This window comes from Trichosurus vulpecula, chromosome 4 (genome assembly GCF_011100635.1).
Source record: "Trichosurus vulpecula isolate mTriVul1 chromosome 4, mTriVul1.pri, whole genome shotgun sequence".
NCBI classification, from domain to species: Eukaryota; Metazoa; Chordata; class Mammalia; order Diprotodontia; family Phalangeridae; genus Trichosurus; species Trichosurus vulpecula.
The window spans coordinates 288,965,380-288,972,425 of NC_050576.1; positions in this window are offsets into that span (position 1 = coordinate 288,965,380).

The following is a 7,046-nucleotide window of genomic DNA, read 5'->3' on the forward strand; positions in this document are numbered from 1 at the left end:
TAATCATTCTGTGCTGTGTTGCTCTTCTTTCCTTTAGGTGGTAGAGTTTTGGTGATTTAGTTTCTATTTCTTTAGGTGAACAGCGTTTTTCAGAAATGATTGATTCCAGGATTTAGATGAGCCCAGAAATGGAGATTGAAGGAGAGTTTCATAAGAGGAAACAGTGCTATCAATAGAGGTTCAGAGTGTTTGATAGTTGTATATTGTTATTACATTCTGTCCCGTTTGGGGTTGTCAGAATTCTATCATCTGTTAATGACTGTCACTCACAATGAATAAAAAAAAGGGGACTAACAATCACTTTTAATTACAATAGTACAATTTCTAGTTAACTCAGTTCAGGTCATCTCAATCTTCATATTTAACGAAGGATAATAGCAATTGGCAAAGTCATTGATACAAAATTTCAGTTGCCAGAAGCAGGGACCCCCATTTTACCTGGTCTCCCTTTTATCCATTTACACTAAGTCGGAATTGATCTGAATTATTCTAGGCTTTTGCCTAGAATATTTTTTTTAAAAAATAACTTGAGGGTCCATAGGATGGAGATTGTATTGTACTGTTAATAGATTATATAAAGTAAAACACTTTATAAAGTACTACATACACTACTTTATAAAATACTATATAAAGTAAAATACTTTCTCAAAAGATTAAATTAAATTCAGTTTTACAAGCATTTATTATGTACCTAAATACACAAGTGTAAGGTTTTGTGCTAGGCACAAGATACCTAATGGTACCTAATGAATTTAAATCTGTTAGGGCATTTAGACACTATACTACACTATTAAAACTACTATGCCTACAACAACTGCTACTGCCGCTGCTGCTGCTGCTCCTACTACTGCTACTACCACCACTACCTCTACTATCACTGTTGCTACTCCTCCTCCTGCTGTCGCTGCTGCTGCTACTATCATTACTACTTCTTCTATCTCTGCTATCATTGCTACTACTACTACTACTACTACTACTACTACTACTTCTACTACTACTACTACTACTTCTACTACTACTACTACTACTACTAGTACTACTACTACTACTACTAGTTCTACTACTGTGCTGCTGCTGCCGCCACTATGTACTAACATTCATAGGGTCTTTTAAGGTTGACAAGGTACTTTACGTAACTTACCTCATTTCATTCTCAGAACAACCTTGTGAAGTGTTATTATCCTTATTTTAGCAAATAAGGAAACTGATGCACAGAGAGGTTGTGACTTTCCAAGGGCCACGTAGTGTATGCAGGGGCAGTATTTGAACCCAAATCTTCCTAACCTCAAGGCTAGCACTACAAGACAATCCATTGGGGTGTGTGTTTGTGTGTGTGTGTGTGTGTGTGTGTGTGTGTGTGTGGGTCTGATGGAAATATTAGAACTAAAGAGGACAACACAGCTGTTCAACATGTGGCAGCCGCCACCTCCCTCTCCTGCTTTTCTTGCAGCCTGAAGGTGACTAAGCTGAACAGTCAGCCGTGTGTTGCTTCCCTGAATGGAAGGCAAACAGCCATTCTCACCAGATCCACTCCCTGGACTTGTAGCCTTCCTCCCTACCCCACTTCCTGCTACAGCATCTCTAGAAATGGGCACCTTGAACACTTTATAAGTCCCCTGACTTGGGGAAAATTATTTTTTTAACTATTATTAAATAAGATAGGATTCCTTGAAAAATAGGCTAATTCACTTTATCACATCATTTTCCATATTTTTGTGCATTTTGTAATGTCTATTTTATATTATTATAGAAGTATATGTCTGTAATTTATAAGGAAGTAAACATATCTATATTGAGGTATATGGTCAAACTATTTTAACAAGAGGGTGCAATTAAAATAAAAAAAAAAACAATCTGAGACACTACTGTGACATGCCATGCTGGCTCTCACAAGACTAAAAGCACAACTGAACAAATGAGGCCTGTTACCTGCTGATTTGGGTGGAGGGGAACTTAATCAGCAATGGCATCATAAGTGCTTTCTCTTATAAAAACGTGACAGAATATGGCAAAATGGGGACTCAGATTTAATTCCCTCTTCAAAGATCAGCAAGTTAGAAAATAAGATGTTTAAAGAAAAAGCAAAGGAAGTGGATTTTTCACAGGAGTGAAGAAGGCCTAAAAGGAAATAAAATAATGATCTAAGTATAGGAGAGGTCTTTACATAAGGGGAAAAAAAGATAGTGAGCTCTGTGTTATTCTTGACCAACAAGAAGACAAAGGTCTTGGGTGCTGCATGAGAGATGGCCCAGTGCTAGATATTAATTGGTCCAAGAGTGCGGACTGTTTAATTAAAGAGGAGTTGGAGCAATTATATCATGTGCCCACCCCCTCAGCCCTTTATCCTTTTATTTATTTATTCAGCTATCAATTTATTCACTTATTTCTTCATCCATTCATACTCTTGTCAAGTATTAAACACTGTATAGATCACTGTACTAGGTACTGAAGAAGATTCTAAGTGTGTATTAGATACCAAGCCACCCCAATAATAGCCAAGGGGCTGATGTGTGTTATTGGCAAAGATCAGAGGAATGAACATTTGGAGATCTCTCCCATACCTCTCATTATATGAGTCGCGCTGATACTTAGTTCTGAGATGGTTTCAAAAGTAGAGTATTCTTCTCTCTTATCTTTGTGGAAAGCTCAAAGAATGCTATTTTCTGCCTTCTGAATTTCTGTCTCATGTTGCTACCAAGTTGAAGGATAGGGGCTCCATGTCAGCCTAGACTTTGGGAATGAGCTCATTTCTCAGGAAGGGATGGCAGGTCATAGTACAGATATTGTTCTTCAGACCATATCAAATGAAGCCTTATTCCATCCCAGGGACCTTGAGTTTTTAAGAGGTTGCATTGTCAGTCTTGATTCTCTACTCCTAAAAGTTTTTTTTTTCTTCTTTTATTCAGAAACCTTCAGTGGGAGCCTTTTCTTAGAATGCCTGCTTCATTCCAGGGTGATAAACAGCCCATCTCATCACCCTGGCTGTCCAGACAGGTTGCTTTTGTGATCATAAGGGCAGGTTTTATAGAATTCTGAGGAATCCTAGTTTGTGAGGAGGGGCACTGATCCAAGAGGTCTCAAGTTCCCAGCAACCAAATGCTCTAATCTATTGATTTCCTTGATCAATAAGTAGAACTTTTTTTTTCTTTTTCCCATGTCATGTCCTTAACAAAAACACAAGAATAAATAAAATTGTACATTCACAGAAGCAGCCCTGGGTGTGAGGCTCTTTGAGCCACTATTGGCTGCCTGCCTTGGATATTGCTGCCCTGAGGGGGTTAGTTCACATAGTTGTGATTCCTCAGCAGAGTGGATTGAGCCTGCAGAGTCTGGCAACAGGGAGCAGGTGTGGGAGAAACAGTCTGCTGCCGGTGAGAGCAATAGCAAAGCATTTATTGCCACTTACAGAATTGCTGTTTTAAAGAACATAGAGCCCTACTCCTCTCTCACACTGTCCATTTTTTGTTTGCTGCCTTTATGCTGCGATCTGTGTGGCAGAGCCAGCGGAGATGGCTGCATTTGTGGATTGTTGCACAATTGGCCTCCGGGATGCAGGCAGTGCTCCACAGAGAAAATAAGAGGCATCTTCTCCTGCCCAGAGGCTTAGGATGAAATTTTGATTGCAGATGTTGTGACAGACTATTCAGACAGAATTTGGATTGTAAGTGCATTTACACCCTGTCCTATGAGGATGCATTTCAAGAGGCTATTAAAAAAAAGGATTGATGATCCAAATTGGGCAGGGGGAGATATTTAAGGAAATTGAATATACAGGCATAAATTTATTAGTTATCAGTGTCCAAATGGGAGCAGGTGAAATCAGAATGGAGTTGGCAGTGACTGTATAGAACCCAAAAGAACTCTATGGGTAGGAATTGGTCATGTTCATCCAATTTTCATTCACTTCAGTATTGTTGAATATTTGATGTTTCTTTGAAGTTACAAGGTTAACAGGTCCAAACCTTCTTCACATCTGGTGTTTTCTTTGATCTCGATAAAGAAGAAGGGGCTTCACTGGATGACCTTCATCCACTACCTTAATTTAGCATTGAAGTTAAAAGGCCTAAGGAGCATGAGAAGTTACATAGTGCCCTGATAGTGACCCCAAATGTGGATTTTTTTTCTTAAATTAAAAATAAAGTAACTTGCAAACAGTTCCTTCCCATCCTCATATAAATCTTTCTGAGGAGGTCTAACCATGGTGCTGGACATCTTCCTTGCTTTCTGTCAGTGATGCTGGAGGAAATATAAATATTAATATCATTTAAGAAAAAAAGGCCAATCTTAGCTAACATGTACTTTTTCTGGGAGTGGTAGATGGTAGGATAGAAGGTGCATATTTAGATCTAGAAAACTTAATTGTTGCTTAAGAAAGTACCATAGCCAATATTTTTGGCCATATCTTAACTCCGAATGCCTTAAATACCCGCATGTTATTTCTGTTACAAAAACATGCAGACAATCCAGGTAGCAGTAATCCTTGCTTAGAAGAAATCCAACAGAATTTCAAACTTATGACATTTTTTAATCAATTCACAAGCTCCCTCTAAGGATTGGTGCATTGTGAGCTAACTGAATTTGGAGGTTGTCTATGCTATCGTGTGTTTCAGGATGCTATTTCTTATGTGACAAGCTTGTCACCTTAGGGTATATCAGATTTCTAAGATAAATTTTTTCATAGTACCATCTCAAAAATGATACCCAGTAGGTACAGAGCATGAATAGACCCTTTCATTAGCCATCAACCTCTACATTAAAAGTTTGCAGTGTTTTGTTTAGAAGATAGAAAGAAGAATATCGAACTGAGATATTGGAATCTGTATATTTATATTGCCATAGATTTGAAATTAGCTTCCTAGTCTGAATTCAGTACACCCTTTGAAGACCTAACATCATAATATGTCATCTGCCTAAAAAAGAATAGTATAGAAAGTGGCATGCTAGACACTACTTATTACATGGGACTCACTTTGGTACACCCCAAACAAAAAGAGATTGGAGGGAGGCTTATATAAAAGGTAGCACCTGACCAAAGACTCTTGCCACAGCCAGGAAGTGATCTTGATGGGGAGGAGGAGGAACAGGGGTTCTTTATCAAGTTTACTGATGACATGATAATGAGAGAGCTAGCTAACATGTTGGATTGCAGAGTTTGGATTTAGCAAAAAAAAAAAAAAAAAGAAAAGATTGACAGGCCATAATGATGGACCAAACCAAAAAAAGTTAGAATTTCATAAAGACTAAAATCCTATTTTTATGTTTAAAAAAATCAACTTCACAGGTAAAAGGCAGGGGTTGTGCAACTAGATGGAAGTTTACCTTAAAGATATTGTGGTTTTAGTGGATTTCAATACAACAAGCACACTAAGAACAATACCAATAAGAATGACAATAGCCAATTTTATAGACTTGTAAAACACTTATAATATTACCTCATTTGATTCTCACAGCAGCCCTGTGATCTAGGTGCTATTATTATCCACATCTTGTAGGAACCATAGCTGAGAAGGTAATTGGCCAGGTTCACACAGCTAGGAAACAACAGAGAGAGGATTTCCTGATTCTAAGTCGACACCATCTAGCTGCCTATGGCAAGAGACAAACAAACAAACACATGCAGTCTTAGGGTGTATTAAGAGAAGAATAGATGGAGATTAAGGTGGGAGAAAGTCTTCCTGCATTGACCTTTGATCATTTTACATTAGGAGTATGGTCTTCAGTTCTGAACATTTTAAGAAGGTCATGACATATTGTTGATCATCTTGGGGTATGGGTTGTGGTCAATCTTGAGATCATGTTCTTTCAAGATATAAGGCTATATTTAGCCTAGAGAAGAGAAAATTTTACAGGGAAAGGAGGGCAGCCTTGATTATTTGTAGGGCTTTTATGTGGAAGAGTGATTCAAATGATTCTGCTTGGCCACTGACAACAGAACTTGAAGCAGTAGATGGATATTGTATAGACAGATTTCAGCTTAATGCAAAGAAAATTTTAACTGGAACTAATCCTCAAATGGAACAGACTGGCATAGAGGGTAGCCATTTGTTTCTCACTAGAGCATGACTTTGAAGTAAAAGGAACTGGCTTCCAACCCTGTTTTTACTAGATACTTTCTGTGTGACTTTAAATGTCCTGTGTCTCTTCTTTGAGCCACAGTGTCCTCGTCTATAATACGAGAAGGTTTGACTAGAGAACCTCTGATATCTCTTCCAACTTTTAAACTATGATTCTAATTTGTTAACCTAAGATTTGATAGCCCTTTGTTGGAAATATTTCAGAAAGGATTATTGGTCAGGGTGGGGATGGACTATATGTCCTCATAGGCCCCTTCCAAGCTGAGATTCTGAGATTGTGGAATTTAGGGATTCCATTTGTTTAAGAGGGCAGGGAAGTATACAATGCATTTTAGTGAATTTCCATCCTGAAGATTTCTTAAAGAAGTAAACTATCTGCTGTGCAGAAAACTTACTATCCAGAGAAGCTCATTCTACATAGTCAAATTTTTGTTCTTAATGGCTATCACTGTGCTGAATTTTCTAAAGAAATATATGAATGACAGCCTTTAATATCAAGGATCCTACTGCACCCTATTAACTAAGTAACCACAGATATCAACTATTGATTACTAAGTCAAAGGTAATCATTACCACCAAATGGGCAGATAGAGTATTCCTCCGCCAGGAGCTTATAATTAACAATTTTCAAATGAGATGGACCAGTGGAGCAGGAAACACAGGAAACCATCTCCAAGCATATGCATGTGTATGTGTCTCTCGCCATTGAACTTGAGCTAGCATGAAAATAAACAGAAGACAATAAACAAGGGTCACATTCACACTTGCCAATTCTAATGATGTGTTTCCTTAGTTTAAAGGCAGAAAAAAGGAGATGTGCTGACATTTCACAAGTGTAGGGAGAGAAATTCCCACTTTTAGAAAGTAAAAATAATGCAAATGTTGGTTCTGTAGATGAAACTATATTGTTTGGTAGTTTCTCAGCCATCCCTGTCCAGGTGGTGGCAGTAGCTCTCAGGGCCTCCATCACTT